Source organism: Mytilus trossulus, chromosome 6 (genome assembly GCF_036588685.1).
Source record: "Mytilus trossulus isolate FHL-02 chromosome 6, PNRI_Mtr1.1.1.hap1, whole genome shotgun sequence".
NCBI lineage: Eukaryota > Metazoa > Mollusca > Bivalvia > Mytilida > Mytilidae > Mytilus > Mytilus trossulus.
The window spans coordinates 74,675,998-74,696,834 of record NC_086378.1 but is presented as its reverse complement, the minus strand read 5'-3'; the positions used below and the strand labels follow the sequence as shown (position 1 = coordinate 74,696,834).

The 20,837-nt window shown below is 32.3% G+C and overlaps 1 long non-coding RNA gene across 1 annotated transcript; it reads left to right on the top strand.

Moving 5' to 3' along the window:
• Window positions 1-12,810: 12,810 nt before the first annotated feature.
• LOC134721842 (uncharacterized) lies at window positions 12,811-15,076 on the top strand. Its single transcript, XR_010107941.1, has 2 exons — window positions 12,811-14,196; window positions 14,580-15,076. It is a non-coding gene; the product is annotated as an uncharacterized LOC134721842 (long non-coding RNA).
• Window positions 15,077-20,837: the final 5,761 nt, after the last annotated feature.

Here is a 20,837-nt window from a genome sequence, read left to right as displayed (position 1 = left end):
ATGCAATATTATACCTGGAATACATAAAATGACACTTTAAATAACGTATGTTCCCCGTATGTACTTTGAAGTTTACATGTTATAAAATATCTTGTCCGTTTTAATGTTAATTAATCCACTAAACACTGATCACAAGATTTTACTTTGTGTGCCTCAGTTGCCTTCGGTCGTCTTTTTTGTTTTTAACTAAGAAATCACTGGAGTATTATACCAACAACAGCAGTCCTTTGATCATGCATAAAGTAAAGTGACATTCATATTTTTAGAAGAAAAAACTATCTTACACCCAAACACATTGACAGTGGGAAAGGGACATTGTTAAAACAAGCAAAAAGGAAAATCACAAAAATACTGAACTCAGAGGAAAATTTAATCGGAAAGTCGATAATCACATGGCAAAATCTAATGACAAAACACATCAAAACGAATGGTACAGGCATTTTCAAATGTAGAAAATGGTGGATTAACCCTGGTTTTATAGCGCTAAACCTCTCACTTTGTCGACTGTCTCGCCACATTCCGTTATATTTACAATGATGCGTGAACTGTAAAGACATAATAAATAAAATAGTCAAAATATGGGTGTAGCAGTCATCATCGTGCAACTCCGATTCATATGAAAATAAGAAGAGGTCGGCAGTTTGCAATCTCCGGCGCAGAGTTCATATCCGTTCCATACATGCTTTGCAATACTGCACTTAATATTGAGTGTAGTGTTACAAAGTATTGAACGGAACGGATATGTGAGCTCTGCGCCGGAGATTGGGCAGTTTGTTCCCATAGGAATGCCGACAATTTGTTGGAAGAGCCTACCTCCAAACTCAACAAATATGTTGTCGACAAGAAACTTCAGCATACTGATCACTTGTTTTTCTGTGTAGCATGTTTTACCTTTTTGTTTGTCACTATTAACAAAATATGCCTTATGAAATCCCAAAGTAATAAATTTATAGCGTATGCTACCATTTTTATGTTGAAAGACATTGTGGATTATTTCTTTCAGGCGATTTTTAAGTTTCACATGGGGAGTGGTGGTATATGTGACAGCCACTATGTTCCGTCAGTTACTACCAGTTATTTCGTTCCGATGGACCTTTCCAACTAGTCGTTTTATTGCAGTCGAAAAGTCCCGGAACAATTAATGTAGCTAGTATAATAGTTCTGGCTAATCAGAACAACTAGTTAGCAATATTTAAGTTATATTTCATACCTCACATAAAACGGAATGAGTTGCATTATCATGGAATTTTAGTATTCATAGTACCATAAAGAGAGGTAAGCATACCCCTTCCTCATGTGGGTACTTTTCAAAATATCAATTTCAGATTAATGTACATAACAATAAATTAGAACTTATTCCATTATTTTACTTTGCATCAATTCTCCAAATGGTACGTTGTGACTGGTTGATAAGTTCCCAATCTAAAGTTCCTCTTTGGCAAATTAGTCAAAACCAGAACTAACAAACTAGCCAAAAAGTTGGAACTTATCAATCTAATTAAAATATTGATCTCTGATTACGTTATACTATATATGTAGTATACAATATTTTAATTAGATTGATAAGTTCCAACTTTTTGGCTAGTTTGTTAGTTCTGGTTTTGACTAATTTGCCAAAGAGGAACTTTGTGACTAGTTGATAAGTTATTTGAAATTTGTAATCAGTATCTTGGTTTCCCTTTGAAAGGTTCAAATATAATATGTTGATCTTTTACTATGCATCAATTCTCCAAATGGAACTTTCTGACTGGTTGATAAGCCCTGTTGGAACTTTTGGGCTAGTTTGTTAGTTCCGGTTTTGACTAATTTGGCAAAAAGGAAACTTCTAACTAGTCGATATGTTCGTTGAAATTTTTCAACTAGTAACTTTGTTCCTGTGGAAATTTTAAAGCAGAGAAAGAACAAAGTAACTAGTTTGTAAGTTCCTCTGGAACTTTTCGGCTAGTTATTTCTTTCCGCTCGAACTTTCCAACGTCGGAACAAAAGAGCATTTACATATACAGGGTTGCAAAATTAAAAGTCACGTTTGATAGAAATAATTTCAGAAAAGGACCGAGATTTAAAATTGTCTAGAAGTTCTTTAGAATTTTTAAGAATCCACATATGGTTTATACAAGTAAGAGAGTAAAAAAAAATAATAGAATAAAATGACACCAAAATTAACAACTGTAGGTCACAGTATGCCCCTTCAACCATGAACAAAGCCAATACCTCGAAAAGAGATGATTTCAGCTTCGTGAACTTTCCATTTCTATGTAGCAACATTCCAGCATCGTCTGCATACGGAATATATATCTCCTAATTGAGACGATATTCCCGGGCTTGTATGTCCTTTCATGACTTCCTTGGTAGATGATTGCTGCTCAGAAGGAAGCTATGGAACCAAGCGTTCAAAACTGTGAAGTTGAAATCATCCCTTCGTAAATTTTACGGACGCCATCACGCGTTGGTTGACCGTTATGGTATAACCGTTTTCACAGATGATATCGGAGATGTTCCTTATGTCGTAACTACAATCTCCTTCCCGTTTCACGAATATGACTTACCGAATTAGACTATTTACCGGGTTTGAAATAACATGAGCAACACGACGGTTGAAACATGTGGAGCAGGATTTGCTTACCCTGTCGGAGCAACTGAGATCACCTCAGTTTTTTCGTGGTGTTCATGTTGCTTAGTTTTAAGTTTACCATGTTGTGTATTGTCTTCCATTATATTTGTCTGATTTTTTTCTTGTTCAGCTATGGCGTCAGTTTATTTTCGATCTATATATGAGTTTGACTTTCCCTCTGGTATATTTTGCCCCTTTTTAATGAACAAACTAATGAACAATGCAGCAAGAATTTCCCACACCCGGAGGAGTCCTTCGGCTGACCCCTTCATAAATTTCTATAATAGTTCAGCATTAAACTCCGAATTATATACAAGAAACGAAAAAAATAAACATTTTGGACTTTGGACAGGTGCAAAAATGCGGCGGGGTTAAACATGTTTTGTTAGACCTCAACCCTCCACTATATCTCTAGCAAATGTAGAAAAAAACACACAACAATACGCAGAGTAAAACTCAGTTTAAGAGAAGTCCGGGTCAGATGTCAGAATAAGTTAAAAAAAAAAAGAGAGAGTTGTCTCATTGGCAATCATATACCACATCTTCTTTTTTTCTTTATATTTAATGATAAAATTAGTTCAAATATTTCACTTAAACTAAATGGATCGACTGATGTAGACACTTAAAAGTGTTTAAAAAGTGTTCAGTCAAAATCTTTCATCAGATGAACCTGAAAAATCAACCATTACCGGACCTACTCCTTTTAGGAAACAAAGACTAATTGATCACGTGATCACTGACTTCCTGGACGTTCTCCTATTATTATTTTTCAAATTGTGTAGCTCCCTTATTCATAGCTGATTCTCACTGTGTATCATCGCCACCGGAAATTGGGTACTAACGAAGCGGAGAGAAATAAAAAAAAAAGTAAACAAGTTAAGAATTCATTCAATTTAAAGCATTTACACTCGTTTGATGAGGGTGCTGTGCCGCTTAAGAACTGATTTTCTGATATATAATTCTTTACATTATTAGGCTGATAAGTACAAAATTAATCCAAGATTTTGTGTAATACTCCAAAACTTGCCACTTAGTACCGGAAAACATCGAGGTTTATCGTCCTCTGTCGCCCCATTCTCAAGATATTGAACTGTTTTTCATTATTTTTCCAGACACATTTTTAGATAATAATTTATAGTGTGGCATCATATTTACTGAAATTTGTTGTCAAAAAGATGTATTTTAATGAATATAGACCATAAAAAATAAAGTCTAGGGTACGGCAACTTGCTCGTGTTGACAAATTTACTGTATGGCAACTTGTTTTCAACTGTATGGCAACTTGCTAATTTTAGAATAGTTATTTATCGTACTTTCAAAGAAAATAAAGTATTTAGTACAAATATCTAAGGTTGGGGTGGGGGAGGGGTACCTTTTTATGTTAAACTGTTTTTGTCCTTATTATGGAAAGAGAATCGTCCATAGATTTGATTTTCAAAAGTAATAATGGTGAAATATAATCTCTTTTTTTGGTGTATCCATGTCAACAATCAGCATTTATATGAAACGAAATACTGCAAAATAGGGGGTTGAACATGTCACATAGATCTCAAAAACTTGGTCCAAAGGAAAATTTCAATCAATAAAAGTGATACCTTTCCTGAAACCATAGACATATATCTATCAAGAGGTGAAAAAAATCATATGCATTTCTGCTGTTTTTTCAATAAAAATGAATTGAAAAGATAGAGCGTCAAATCTTTGTTGAAAAACAATACAAAATGACTTATAAAAAACATGTTAAAAACAATCTAAATGATCATATAAACCCACTAGGAAGGCTATTATATTATTATTCAACTGTCTAAAAATCAATTTTATTGCACAAAAACTTTCATATTTAGAAACTTTACCATAAAATTGAGAATGGAAATGGGGAATGTATCAAAGAGACAACAAGCCGACCAAATAAAAAAACAACAGCAGATGGTCACCAACAGGTCTTCAATGTAGCGAGAAATTCCCGCACCCGGAGGCGTCCTTCAGCTGGCCCATAAACAAATATGTACTAGTTCAGTGATAATGAACGCCATACTAATTTCCAAATTGTACTCAGGAAACTAAAATTAAAATAATACAAGACTAGCAAAGGCCAGAGGCTCCTGACTTGGGACAGGCGCAAAAATGCGGCGGGGTTAAACATGTTTGTGAGATCTCAACCTTCCCCTATACCTCTAACCAATGTAGAAAAGTAAACGCATAATAATACGCACATTAAAATTCAGTTCAAGAGAAGTCCATGGCTATAATACGAAACTAAACTTCTGTGTAACTGTGTATTGGTATACCTGAAGCTATCTCCTAAGTGAACAATCATTAAACTACAAAAAGGGGGTAGAAGTTCAATGTTTGTTTCTTGAAACATATAAATGAACCAAAATTTAAAAAATGAACTAAATACAAAGACTATATAGCAAAGGTTACGGACTCAAGTTGGGTCACGCAGGTGCAACAAATGCGGCAGTGTTATTCACGTAGGGATATCTCATGCCCCTCTTTATATGTCTAACTAATGTAGTTATTTCTGACTTCTATTTGTAATGTATCCAAAACGTAAAAAGGAAAAGCCACTTCTTATCCAGCTAAAACCCTGGTCAGTCATATGATGAAAATAATTTAGATGTATATGAAATGTTTATATTGACCGTCCCAGAGTACCTGGACGGAATTGTGAAAAATAAAGTACTTTTTCAATTTGCAATTCGTAAAATAACTGAACAGTTTGGCCTGGTAGAAGAGGTCGAAAAATGAGGACTTGGTTTTCAAATTGATGTCAAATTTGCTAGTCTAAGACTTCAGAAATGTAAAGATGGGTCTAGGCTTTTTATATATCAACTCAGAGTTGTTAATTAGGACTCGAAGATGAAAGAGTGCTTCAACTTATGACACCTTACATGTTACTTTCTGATTTATACACTGGTTTTGACAGTTAAAATAGAAATCAGTAAACCTTCGCAATTCCTTTTAATAAAATTATGTAAGCAATGAGTCGTATGAATACCCTGACTGAGATGTAACCATGATCTGTAAGAGCCCCTGCCATAAAAAAAAATGTTCGCGCCCTATAGTATTCACTCATTCTATCTGTTTGTTACACTTTCCGACGTCTTGACGATAACTCAAGTTTGCTACGACTGATTGACATAGAATATTAACTCAACAATATACATAACCAGAAGAAGAATCCTTTTTGCTGTTTGGAGCATTTTCGATTATTCATAAAATACATGCAGTGTCTTTTTTCTTGGAGTCAATCACTCCGTCTGCTTTTCCATCCGTTCAATTGTCTGTCCATGTGTCAATAAAAAAAAATATGGTACTTGCGTGTGTATTCTGAAAATTAGTCAGCTTTATAAATAGTTATCAAAGGTACCAGGATTATAATTTAGCACGCCATAAAAGATTCCTTATGGAGCTTGGCATTTATGCGACTTTGTACAGTGGTTTTCAAACTTTTGAATACATTGAAGATGTGCACTTCCCCTTTTCATTGCTTTTGTGTTCGTTTGGAAAAAAGGGTAGATTAAAGTTGCTGTTAAGTCTTATCAGTATTTAAAATTTGTTGTTAACTGTTTTTGTCAAAATCGCGGTGTTGTTAACATAGTAACGGACCCTTTACCCCCCCCCCCCCCAAAAAAAAAACCAAACACCATCTAATTATATATATGCATTAGATAGAACCAGAGACATATAATATGTAATGTGGTATAATGTATTATATGTCTCTGAAAGAACTACCATTTGCTTGACAGCATTTAAGATGTATATAAATTATATATTTCAAAAAGAAACTGACAAGAACATTAATTGTAAATGCAATTCACGATTTGTTTCTCCTTACTTTCGATGAAAACATAGTATTTTCGTATTTTTTTCTTTTTACAAATGAATCATTTCAGAAATTGAATAATAAAACAATTTTATGTCACGGTCTGTTCGAATTCTCGATTCTTTGGTTCGGTGGTTGTCGTTGTTTCATCTCTATCTTATTTGTTGTTTTCATAAATTGTTTTGTTATGAGTAAGTCCTTGTACATTTTTCGGTCGGTGCTTTTTATAGCCGACTATTGTTGAAAATCTAAAAGCGGTACTCAACGAGGACTTCTGCACTAAATTATCGGCATATACTTAATAGTAATTGATAAGTACAACATTTTGGTATATTTGTAAGCCTGTAAAGCTTTGATATCAACAAAATATCGTCACTTCATATTATCTAAACAGTGATTAATTTCCTCTTAACATAATAATAAATTGCAAGACGCCATACAGACAAAAGTTGTTATTTTGCAATTCGCCGTACAACGTCCTGCAATTCGCCGTACAACAAACAAACACTGTTTTTGTCCATATTCTTTTAAATACATGTTTTTGACAATAAATTTCAGTAAATATGATGCCACACTATTATTATCTAAAAACGTGTCTGAAAAAATAATGAAAAACAGTTCAATATCTTGAGAATGGGGCACCAGAGGACGATCGACCTCAAAATTTTCCGGTACTAAGTGGCAAGTTTTGGAGTATTACACAAATTCTTTTATTAATTTTGTACTTATCGGCCTAATACTTTAAAGAATTATATATCAGAAAATCATTTCCAAAGCGGCACCCTCATCAAAAGAATGGAAATGCTTTAAATTGAATGAATTCTTAACTTGTTTACTTTTTTTTTTATTTCTCTCCGCTTCGTTAGTACCCAATTTCCGGTGGCGATGATACACAGTGATTCTGACTACATGGACATGGTGGATTTGATAATAGCTAGTCATATATTATTGATGACAGGTTTTCTTGCAAAACAAAGGGGCCGGATGACACATGCACACACAAATTTTGAAATAAGAAAGTTCTGAATCAATATAGATTACACGAAAGATTAATTATCCAATTTCAATAAATTTTGCGCTTGTATGACATTTTGTTCTCCAGCTAGAATATTTACTCATAAACAATCAAATGACTTGTCATTTATCGGCATTTTGCCCCGCAGTTATATTTTTTTTCACAAAATCACAAATAAGTGACACGCATACACAACTAGTTTTCTTTTTCGTCCCATTACAATTTACATGTAGAGCAATATTCTGAATGGATAAAACTCGAAATCATTACAAAATAAAATATTTTCAACATATTAAAGGCTAAGGTACAAAACGAAAAGCTTTTTTTAAAAAGCTTTCATTTGTATTTATTTTTATTCAGCAATTTTGTTAATTTTCTCGTGGTGAAATACACAAATATAGCGTTATATTAAAATTCTTGCTTCATATCATATGGACCTATTTTATGATAAAGTCTCACATTTCAACTACCGTATTGTCCATTAGATTATAGGCGAAAATGTTCTCTCTGTTTTTTTTTGTCGAAGTCAATGCATGCTTACATCATAGTGCTTTAAAGAAGAAGATAAGATAAGAATTTTATTTATCCCACCAAGAACCCTTAAAGGGCATCATTTTACAGCAATATTTATCATGCACAATATAATTGAAAAAAAAATAAATACAAGAACCTATAGCCGTATAATACTATTATTTTATGGACAGGGTCAGAGCCCAACACATCACATGCGTCTAACATAACTATTACATCATTTCTCATAAAAATCAAATATTAATATATGATTATTTTATATATTTTGTTCACACCAGGATCTTATTTGTAAACATTTAATGATATAATTGTCTAGGCGCATGAGACTTTTTTGGTAAATGCTCATTTGTGACATTTGTGAACAGCCAGAAATATTTTATCATCATAGGGAATTCTTTAAAGTTAGTACAAAAAGTGTTTACTCTATCAAATAATAATTTTCTCTGTTCATTATAAAAAGGACAATTTACTGTAAAATGGGTCTCATCTTCAATATAATTTGATCCATGTGAAAAGCGGTGATGACATAGACATGATAGACGCTGATTTCTCTCTGTGTATTTTTTATTATATCTATCTTTCTCAATTCTAAGATCATGAGCCTTATTCTCATTTCACAAAGAGCTCTTCTTATATTAAGATCTTTAATTGATAAATAAGCCTCCTTTGCGAAGTCAATCTTGAGGTTAAAATAATTTCTAATTTACTATTACATCGTTTGACCATCCAAGATGGTTTAAAACTGTTACAAAGTTTACATTTTACCAATTTAATTAATTTGTATTCAAATGTTGTATATCAAGTGACAGTTAACGTTTCCTGCATCTAAAATTTTATTACACACAAACATAAGCATCATAAAGTAATATAACCCTTCGTCCAATTTGATAAGCCTGTGTACAGTATTTCATATTTAACCAGGAGATAATGACAGAAAAATAGAGGAAACCTTGCAACCGCTGATATTACTATAGAGTTATTCCTCTTGACACAAATGAATTCCAACGAACAAGATTTATAGTAATTAAGATCAATTAAGTTACATGTCTTTTGGATTTTTTTAAAAGGGTCTCACCTAAAAGAAATCTCATTGCGGCGTTCTACCGGTACCAGGCGAAAAATGAATAGCGGACACTTGCGATAAAATATACCCACAAAACACAAAAACGTTCAGGAAATGTTCCAGGAACGTTTCTGTTTCGTTGTGATTTAACATTGTAGGAACGTAAAAGTGTGGACTACCAGTTACGTTGTAAGAACGTTATGATATAACGTTATGAAAAACCAACCTGGAACCTAAATAGAACCTTGTGTAACCAAACTGGAACCTTGATAGAACCTTGTATAACCAATCTGGAACCCTAATAGAACCTTGTGTAACCAATCTGGAACCTTAATAGAACCTTGTGTAACTAATCTTGAACCTAAATATAATCATTTGTTACCAATCTGGAACCCAAATTTAGCCTAGTCCCAGACGACATGTGTATGTTGGCACAACAATGGCCCAACGTATCTACATTCATTGGCTCAACGTTGTTTTTCTCTCCATCTTCCTGAACATGCATGAACATTTTGCCACTGGACGTATTAGCAAACAACAATCAATTAATCTTTCTCTCCAGGAATTGTACCCATATTTGAATGAATTAAATCAACACATCCATGTTACCTATTTTTCTTAAATAATGAATACAAAGATATGAATACCAATACATAATTTTATTTTAGCTAGACAAGGAGCAAATTCTTAAAAGTTTAATTTTATGTAACTACACGTTGCAACATCAGATCTAGAATGATAATTATAAAGTAAATTCATGATGTTTCATTCCTATAAATGTAATTCACTTCATCAGGTTCATACAGTTATTTCCTAGTTCTGTAATTCACTTCTGACATCAGGTTCATACAATTACTTCCTAGTTCGGTAATTCACTTCATCAGGTTCATACAATTATTTCCTAGTTCTGTAATTTCACTTCATTAGGTTCATACAGTTATTTCCTAGTTCTGTAATTTCACTTCATTCGGTTCATACAATTATTTCCTAGTTTTGTAATTCACTTCATCATGTTCATACACTTACTTCCTAGTTCTGTAATTTCACTTCATTAGGTTTATACAGTTATGTCCTTGTTTTATAATCTAACATGGGTTGTATTCACAAGAGTGTTCCTTTTGTTTTCTGCTACACTTTCATTTGGCACTTTTTTCTGAATCCGTCTTTTGTTGAATTCTTATCCAGTGTAGCAAATCTTCATAAACATTATTTCACTGCCCCTGTAATAAAGAAATGAGTTCCCAATGTATACTTCTTATGAATATAATAAATCCTAAAAGACTTTTGTTTAAAACTAGACTATACAAGGCGATGCCATAAGGGATAAGGCACTCATACCACATCTTCCAACATCTATTTAGAATGTAAGACTTCACTGTGCTAGCTAAGTTAAGCCGGAAAATTGAGGGTAGATATTGATACAAGAAACAGAACCATGTAAAAAATGTTCTATATAAATGAATAATTCTAGTGAAAAAAATACAAAGTCAAATCTAAATACAACAGCATTATCGATATTATAATATTAAACATTTTAATTATGCATATATATTTGCAAATTTCGAATCCGATGTGGCATTAAGGATTGCTATTATGTTACTAACTTAAAGTAATTTATTGTGCATTTTGTCCAATTCTTTTAAATTTGTATGACCTAAAAATAATTAAACAACATTCGGAAACAGTATGTAACAAGGAAAATTCGAAAATACACTTTTCCATTGATAAGGATTATAAATGCAATCTTCACATTTAACAAAGATTTCAGAAATAAAATAAGTTTTATTTGTGCTTAAAAAACATGTATTATTTGTCATTCATAATCATATACGTATATCAGAATTTTTAAAGTAACAATCAACTTACATGTTTCTTTCTCTTTAGATGATGCGATTTTCTCTTTTGTTTTCTTTGTTATCACTGCTTTCTTACAAATACACGACAGGAAATAGTCTCAAAAGTGACTATCCCATTACACTTAGATTTCCTATAACCTTAATTACCATAGCAACTATCTTTGAAATTTGTCTAACATCTGGTCAACATCATTCTATAGGTCAGCCTTATCAGAATATGCTTGATTAACATAATGGCTGTATCAAATATCATTATGTATATAATTGCTAATTATGTTTCACAAATTAAAGTTGAATGAAAAAAGTTATAATAAATAATGAGAATAATGAATTTTAACTTTTAATCGAGCAATCTATATGTTTAAGGAATAAAAAGTTAATTTGTTCTTAATACAGTTTCGTTTTTTTCAGCATTCACTTTCTGAAACAAAATAAAGGTTTGAATAACAAGCAAGACGGCAAACATCTTACTTGCATTTTTTGCTATTAATTTGCTATTTTTTTATTTTGTTTGGAAAGATTATTTTTTCAAAAAAAATGAGGAACATTATTCGAACGTTTTAAGAATGTTAGTAAAGTAAAGTTAAAAAGTAACTAATATTAAACGTTTCTACAACGTATTATTTGTAACATAACCAAACTGAAACTTCCACGCAACGTTAAAACAAAACGTTCCTAGAACGTTGAATTGTAACGTTTCATTTTAACGTTCTCACAACGTTCGTGTAACGTTAAGGTCCGAAATAACCTTACAGGAACCAATCCACAACGTTCTTTGAACGTTATGTGTTTAGTGGGTATATACAGATTTGCAAGGATATGTATAGGTCACTATACAAATCCTTAATGAGCTATACAAATCCTTAATTGATATTTGTAAAAAAAATATCCCCTCTATCCTTATCTTGATAATGTTTGAAAAAAAAATCCCCAATATTCTCATTTTTACATATGTTGTAAAATCGTATTAAAAAGACTTTGAACACCTTAGAGAAGTAAAATTGTATATAGTTAATATAAGTCGAAATAAGAATAATATTTTTAAATAAAATGTAAACACACAATTAAAAAAGAGGGGATCCACTCTACAAACGCCCGTGAAAAAAAAACCCCATAACCATCAAGATGATAACGAATAAAAATTCGGTACCATTTACATAGGCGGGTTAATATTCAGCCCCCCGCCCCCTTTATAGGGGAAACATTTGGCTGATTATTTAGGGAATCATTGAAACATGACTGGAGCAACATTTTTATGTCAGTCAGTGCACCCCTCCCCCTTAAGAAAAGTTCTGGATCCGCCATTGCAACTTAAAAGCTGAAAAGGGGGGGGGGGGGGGGGTAGGAGTGTTTCGAATTTAAATCACAGGGACTCGGTTAGCATATTAAAATTTTGTAAATCAATGTTTTTAATTTATTCATTGATTTACAAAATTTTTATCTGCTAACGGAGTCCCTGTGATTTCCGAGTGTGATTTAAATAGATTAAAATCCCGATATCCCGAGCTTTATAAAAACACTGTGTCCCGATCCCGCAGTCCCGATAAAGGTCCTTTCCCCCCTTTTCAAAGTTGGCTCTTCATGTTAACAATTTTCATCAGCGACGCTGAATCGTAATTTTTTATTTGCCATTTAATTACGGACTTTTCAGATCTAAATTTTCCATAGAGTTATGTCAATAACAGTTTTTTACAATTATTGATCAACGATCACCCACTCCGGTGTCTAAAATTAGGTTGTGACGCATACACTTAGAACTAGTTCTAACTAGAACTTTCCAATCTATTGTGACGTCGACAGAGTAGATTAATAAGATTTTATAAGATAAATGCGACCAAAAATATAGTACATTATATTATTGTTTAATAAATTTTCAGCACTGACTAAAACCTGTGATATCTATTATTTAAATTAAAATATCAATCAAATTTAAGACAAAAAAGGATTGAATAGACGCAAATAAACAGAATTTTCAAAATATTTCTAATTTATGTCATGTGTTTATGACGTAGGACGATAGGTGTGTATTACTTAAAAGTAGTTCGATGTGTGTGTCGCCAGTGTTGCGTTTGATGAGTAGAAGATAGGACCTATGTCGAACAGATTGAAACCCTGATGTGTCGAAATAACAGTTTCTAAGCTTTATTATTTTGTTTGGACTCTTAATTTGTTAAAAAGAACGTTTTTATAGACTGGACGATTACCGATTTTATTCATTTTAGTTTAAATTCGAGGATATTTGATAGAATAGAACAATTTTTGTCAATCCAAGATGGCGCCCACAGAAATTTCCGTAACCGAATCTTCAGTTGTGTTGAATTTACTACGTCGCGTACGATCAAAGAAAAAGACTGTAAATGGGAAAGATTTTCATTATCGGGCGAAAGCTTTATTACAATCCACGGAGATGAAATTATTATTGGATCTACAAAAACTTGGTAAAAAAATGGCAAAACGGGAAGGTGAAAATGTCGGACAAGAAATTTACGATGAGGGTAAAACAAAATCAGGTGGTAACGACGATATTTTATCTTTAAATTCGTTTTTTGAGAAGCTTTATAAATCATAATTTTTTTTTAATTCAAACTTTTTTTTTTATATTTTCCACCATACGTGTTCAAAAATTCGCGATTTGTATTCTGTTGTTATATTTTGTTTGTTATTGAATAAAACATGTTGATTATAATATACTTTGTTGCATCATCAATTTAAATCATATATATATTATTTTATCAGCTTTCAAGCCTTCATGAAGACTGGCCAATATGTCTCGTGTTTGTGTATAGAGTCCGAGAGGTGTATGTAGCTTTATCAGCTTGCCGTCCTTCCTATTTCCATACAGTCCAAAGGAAATATTGTGGGATGACACGGTCTCCTTTCAAGAGTATTAATGAGTTAAGTTGGTTGCCAACAAGATCAGCCTATTTGCAGTTCACTTTCCCTGTGTATCTGTGCCTCTGACAGACTGGTGTGATACTGTCCATGTTGCTTATATTTAAAGAAGGTTGGATTCCTGCTCTTGTTCAGGGTTTCAACATGATGATCAGAAAGATGAAGTATGAAATCTTTTTTTTTAACTATAAATGCAAGTTAAAAGAGACCATAAATGTTTAGACTTTATTGTAAAAGTATTTACCAGGGATCTCATATATAGACGGTCATACTGTTTTCCATGAAGAGATGACTATTAAACAAGGGATTGAGGGAGGAATGAATGTTTATAAAGGTTCAAGTCGAGCTGTAGTTGACTATTCTGAATGTTCAGATGATAACTTGTCCTGTTAGTAAAAGGTATTCATTATGCATGTTACAGAATTCCCAATATTATTTACATCTTGATGTTGAGTGATTTCAAATCTAACAAGTAGAAACTAAATTTCCATTATAAATTATCTTTCTAATCATTATTGATATTGTAATAAGAAATTCTCAATTTATCCCAAGCTGATATCAAAGGTTAAAAATTTGTCCAATATTTAAAATGTATAAAAAAAAATGTTACTGAATCTTTAACCAATCGCATAATAAATATATGCTGCCAAAAATATATTCCAGTGTTGGAACAGTACAGTAAACAGGAAATAGATACATTGCATATTGTGAAAATTACTAAATTTTTAAATAGTTCATAATTTGCACGTGATAATTTGCCTTTGTTAATATTAAAATTTCAGTATGCAGTCTTTATACTCTGTCTCTGAAGCAAGAAACTATACATGTTGGTAAACAAGACTGGATTTCTTTCATAGACTTGGTACCTTATTCTTCTGCTGTGTCATTGCCACATGGAATGAAAGACTTGGTTTTCCTAAAGTAAAACTGATAAGAAAATGAACAACTGATGTTGAAATAACTGGTAGTTTATTCTAGTATAATAATCTAGTTTGTGACATTTTATCAGCTAATGAGCAGTGGTTTGTAATGTATCAGTCATTTTTTATTACGTTTATTCATTGTTTTCATTTGACAAGAAAAGAAATCAGATATAATTGTGAATTTGATGGAATTAAGTCAAACAAAAGAGATTACTTTATCCTGTTCCACATTAAGTTAAAATAATGCAAATTTTGTGTTTGGGAAGTTTCACATGTTCAATATACAATATATATTATGTTAAGCATGCCCTGAAAGCAATGTTTTTCAGTATTAAAACTCCAACTTGAATATACAATTGAAGATTTCAAAATTGCAGACCTTGATGTACGAATGTAACTTTTATTCCTTTTCATTTCCTTTGGGGAAAAGGTGACTGTAACCAAAGAGGAGGCCAAATAATAACCTTGCACAGCACTAAATAGTGTTGCACATCAACTCTACTTGAAATTTGAAATGCTACAATTTACTGCTCCAAAATCCATTCATACCACAGACTGTTGAATTGCAACGTTATTCCTTGCTGGGGTCCTCCGTCTTCCTCTTGATTCTTGAAAGTAATTGACTGGGAAGAGTAAAAAGTGGACTACACTGCATCATCCAGTACAATACTTGTTGGCTGTCCTCGATCATTTGGTTCCTTAGAAAAGAACATTTGTCTGCTGAAATAGATAAATCCTGGAAGGTAAAAGTAAGGTTCATGTTGTTTGTGTGTAAATTGACCAGATATTTCACTCTGAACCGATATTTGTAAACATGATGCTTCAAAATTGAACATCTAACATAAAACCAAAACAATTTTAAAAGAAAAATGAGTTATTTGTCACAAAATGGTTGATGTGTTGTTAAAGGGAGAGCAAGTTAATTAATTAAATAGGAAGTGAGAATTACAGAATTTGGCAAAATTTCAAGTCTGAGAAGCTTCTAGAAACAAAGTTTCAATTGATAGAAGTGAATATTTAAAAAAAAAAATCAGTTTCTGGTACAATGTATATACCAAAGTATTTTAAAAAAACTTTAAATGTTTGTCAATTCGAAATATATGTCATTTGCCCAAACTTCAACCTCTGTATTGCATATTGTTGTATAACCTTTGACTTTTAAATAAGCTTTTATTACAGTCCACAATGACATTCTTAAAGGATGAATTGTAAGTTTGTATAAAATGGCTGAATCTTTAGATGAGACTTGATGAACTAGTGCTGTTGTTTAAAGAAGGGGGAAAAGCTGTTGGTCATTGACGTACACTTGCTGTTGATATCAAAAAGGTGAAAGGCCGTTGTTCAGTGATGTACACTTGCTGTTCATAACAGAAAGGTGAAAGACTTGGTCCTAGATGTACCCTTGCTGTTAATAACAGAAATGTGATTTGCTGTTTGTTCTTGGTGTACCCCTACTGTTGATAACAGAAGGCTATTGCTAGTCTGAAGTTTTACCAGATATTGATGAGTTTGTGGTTTGTAGAGATTTTGAATTTATATTTAAATTTGAAAGTAATATCAGATGTAGGATAGCCCGATAATTTTTTTTGTTAATTTCAAATGGCATTTTTAGTAAATTTACAGTTGCACATGTATAGTGTTGTCTTTAAATTAAAAATGTTAGCCATCCTGTTTTAAAAAATTAAATTCTTCATGAAACTGTTACTGTTTTTGTAAAAAAATATGCTACATTTGGTAATGGCAATCACCACTAAAAATTTGCACAGATGGCACTAAAAAGAAATAAAATTCATTCTGACAACAATTTAAACCTGATAATCTACTAAAATTAATGCAAATTGTAGTCGTTGAAATATTTTACAACTTTTCAAGTAATATAATCTCCAAAAAAGGTATGTGCACCCTTGCATATCATGAGTGATCCCATTTCATGTTTCAATTTGATGTGTATTAAACCTAACTTTTGAAATAACATTGTCATATTTGAGTCAGCCTTTTATATAACTTCTTGAAATGATTTAATCTGTGAAGAGTTATGATCAGCTATTGTGTCTCCATTACTGTCTTTCTCTTTTCATCTATGGGAGTTGCCTACTTGCAGCCATAAACTGTGCTTGCATGAGTATCCAGAGTATACTTATCTAAAGGTTGAAGCTACTGAATGACATGTCCACACTGGCCAATTTATTGTCTTCTACATTATGAAGTGCTGATGTATGTAGTCCCATCCAATATAAGCTTTTCCGCAACTCTCCTACAGGAAGTTAGAGTCCCAGACTTGTCATTTGGTGCTGCTTGCTGCTGCAATAAATAGAATGAGAGGTGAAGGTAAATTATTGGTTTGTCTATGTTCTTTTGATGAGCCATTAGACTTGTAGAATTTGTTCAATTGAAAAATTTATTTTATTGATACTTTATATTTGATATGATCTGGTTCAAAACACTTCAATTTTAAATGAGATGTATATTTAAGCACAAAAAGTGCTATTATTCTGTGTATTTTTTTTCTTGAAATTTCTTAAAACACTGAGGTTTCAGATACTTGTACTGATTTTTATCCTAACAATTGTCAATAGTTGAAACAAGTGAAGTTATTGCAGTGCAGTAAAGCAAAAAGGTGTGACCTGTTCTTGACCAATGGCTAACGACATGCTTCCACTTTCCAATCGTCTTATGATTTCATGGAGACACTTGTTATTGGGTTGTGTTTTATTGTGGACACTTAATTGACTTATTGAACCCCTGAAGGCTGATCAAGGTTGTCCAGTAGAGTGAAGGCTTGAAGGTACAATACTGATAAATGGTGAAAAACAAAGCTATATCAAAAGCAGGTACCCTTATTATTAGTTCAGGTTTGGTGCTGTTATAAGGAGAGATCTGCAGATCCTTCAAAATATTCATGTTTACACAAAAAAAATTCACTACACCTAAAAAATCATAATAATACAAAACCTCTGTCTATGCTAAGCTTACAATGGTCTGAAAACACTGTTTACTTTCTACTTCCAATGAAATGTCGGCTGTCAAATTTTTTATAGTAGCGAGTTTCATCACTACAAATATTTTAGATCCTGAACGGTTGAATCGAGAGTTTTCAAATCCTCTACAAGTAAAGCATGGACACTGGCTCTGTATTTTAATCGGATTTTAAGGAACCAAGCACAAAAGTACAATCAAAGAGCTAATTATTGCACAGGTTATTCAAGGAAGATGATGATCCACACACTTGTTAGCCCATCATTCATACACTTTATTTGCTACCCAACAGTCAAGTGTAATAGCATCCACACGATATATCACAAAAGTGTCATTTATTCAGTTTAGAATGAAGGTTATGTTTTCAATGTTATGTTGATTTAGCATTAAGGACATCTAGTAAATTAAAAGGTGAATTTGTATAAAAGAATTTAATAGTTCAAGTTGCCTTCTGTGCTGTAGACCTGTTTCTTTTTTTTTTAAATCTACATGGTTTAGTCCAAATAGACTGGAAATTTGATATGTACATGTAAACACATTAACATTTCATAAACTAATCAAAATATGACACTTTTGCGATGAAAACTGCAGATACAAGGGGTTAGGATTGTGTTCAAAAATCTTGTCTTTCAATTAGTTGGCAAAAAAGCGGTCAATACTAGTATTGACCATGCCAGTGGTAAATACCGGGAAATACTGGCAAAAACTGGGAAATACCGGCAAATACTGGTCGATTGGAATTTTGAGTGGTCATTACTATAAAAAACACTATTTACTTGGCCAATTAATTATAATTACAATTAATAATTCATTTATAAAGAAAGTGTTCAAATCATTTTTAATGCTTTCATTTCTAATTCTATAGTAAATTCAAAAAAAGATCTACATTGATAAATGTGTACATAATATACAAAAGATAAAAACTTTTTGTCCCTGCTTCAAATTTCCGTTCCCATGCAGCATGAAGAAGGTTTTAATCTCACAGTTAAATAGCTATAGACAGGAAATAATTTATTGTTCAAGGGAGTCTTCATATATCAATTTTATTACTTTCAACCCATGTACTGTCAACTTTTATTGGAGGCTGTTGTTTTAGTAATTAAATTTTCACACCTAGCAATGCCAGGTGATAGGTAAAAAGACCCATGTAACTTCATTTACCTTTAATTTTAATTACCTGTAAAATCATACATTTGGAATAAAAATATATTGATTGAAACATGTTGAAATAAAATATAAAATTTGTAAATTCTTAAGTATGCAATATCATAATTCATAAAAACTAAATTTTAAATCCGTAAGAATAAGTGTTATAAATGAATAAAACATATCAAATTCATTAATTTTATAAGCTGACACATTATATTTGTCTTTTGATCAAGATTTTACTTCAATCAATAGTAGAAACAACCATGAAAATTCAATTGACCAGTATTTGCCAGTATTGACCACTTGGGGAGTATTGTCCGGGGCGGTAAATACCGGTAAATACCACTGGTAAATACAGGGGTTGGTATTTACCGCCCAACCTTGTATGAATCTAATGCCACTGTTTCAATAACATTCCATCTTATCTATAGCTTGGACATTGTAAACTTGACAAGGTTTCCTCTTTAAGTTTAATATCTAGTATTTACAATATGACGCAGGCATTGTAATTTTCTTGGTTGTAGTAGTTTTATAATTGTTGGCAATTAAGTCTTGATCCGTGGTCAACTTCAATTTAGAACACCTTTCTGTGAACCATGGGTTATTTATGTCAATGAGACAGCAATTAAATTTTCCATTAATGTGGTATCTAAGTCCATGGACATCAATGTTAACTGTTTAAGTGTTTATTTAAGTATCTTCATTTTCAATCTGGGAGAAGTCATTTGGTGCTGGTATGCAGACAAGTCACGAGGAGTTGGTCGAAGATTTTATCAATTAAGATTCATAATTCCTGAATCAAAGGCATAAATATTGACCTGCATTCCACTATGAGTGACCATATGCGGCAACAAAAAAGTGTATACAGATCTTGTGCTGGAAATGAGAAGTAAGATTGTACATTTCTATTTGACTTCCAAAGGTCCAAGTTGGGATTTTGAAATATACATGACTTTTTTATTTTTAAATTTTTTTTTGGTTTTGACTACTGAAATTGACAAATATTTTGTTATCATTTGTAATGTGTGCCATAATCAGGACACAATTTAAAAGTAACAAAAAACTTTATTCAAAATTTGTTTGGAAGAGAAATGAGTTATTGAGTGACTTAAAAAGATAATAGGCTCATAAGCATCTACCAGGCAAAAAGTCTCTGCTGTTGAAAAAAATTAAATAAAATCCAGAATTCTACAGAAACAAAAAAAGCACTCTAGGAAATAATGAACTTTGAAAGTACACTTGAAAAAAACCCATTGTTGACCTACAAATAAAAATTAACAAAACAAATCACCAAAGGTGAAAGTGCAAAAAAAAATTATACTTGTATAACAAAAACCCAAAAATGACACCACAGCAAAACTTGCAGTACAACATGGTGTTGATAAGGATTGAACCAATAGTTTGTTACCAAGGACAAACAGAATTTGGAGATATTACTTGTGATGCAATGAACAACCAACCAACAGGCATATGGTAATGGTGCAAGCAGGACGAATGTCTTTGGTGAATAGGGACCAAACCAGGAACAAGACAAACAAATATGATGATAATTTGTGAACGCATCATCAATTAAAAATTTCAAAAGCAACACAGAATAAGGTAATTTTAAGCATAGTTTCTTTACATGTATTTCTTTGCAAGTTGTTGAATTTTTGTCTCACCACAAACTCCACTAAAGACAATTGCAAATGAACTACTCAAAAGATGCCTAGCTGACGATCAACCACTAACCAACTCCAAACTAGAGAACTCAAGATGGAACATGGTGTTCCAACTGGTGATTCAACCAACCAAACAGACACATAGAAATGGTAGATGCAGGATGGTAGCCTTTGGTGACTATGGACCAACTGATGAACCAACCAGGAACCAGACAACAAACAGATACAGTGTGTGATGTGTGAGGGGACTGTGACCAAGACCAGATTCCAGAGGAGAATGTGGTGAAGCAAAAATTTAATAATTTGTAAAGGCAGCATGAATTGAAAATTT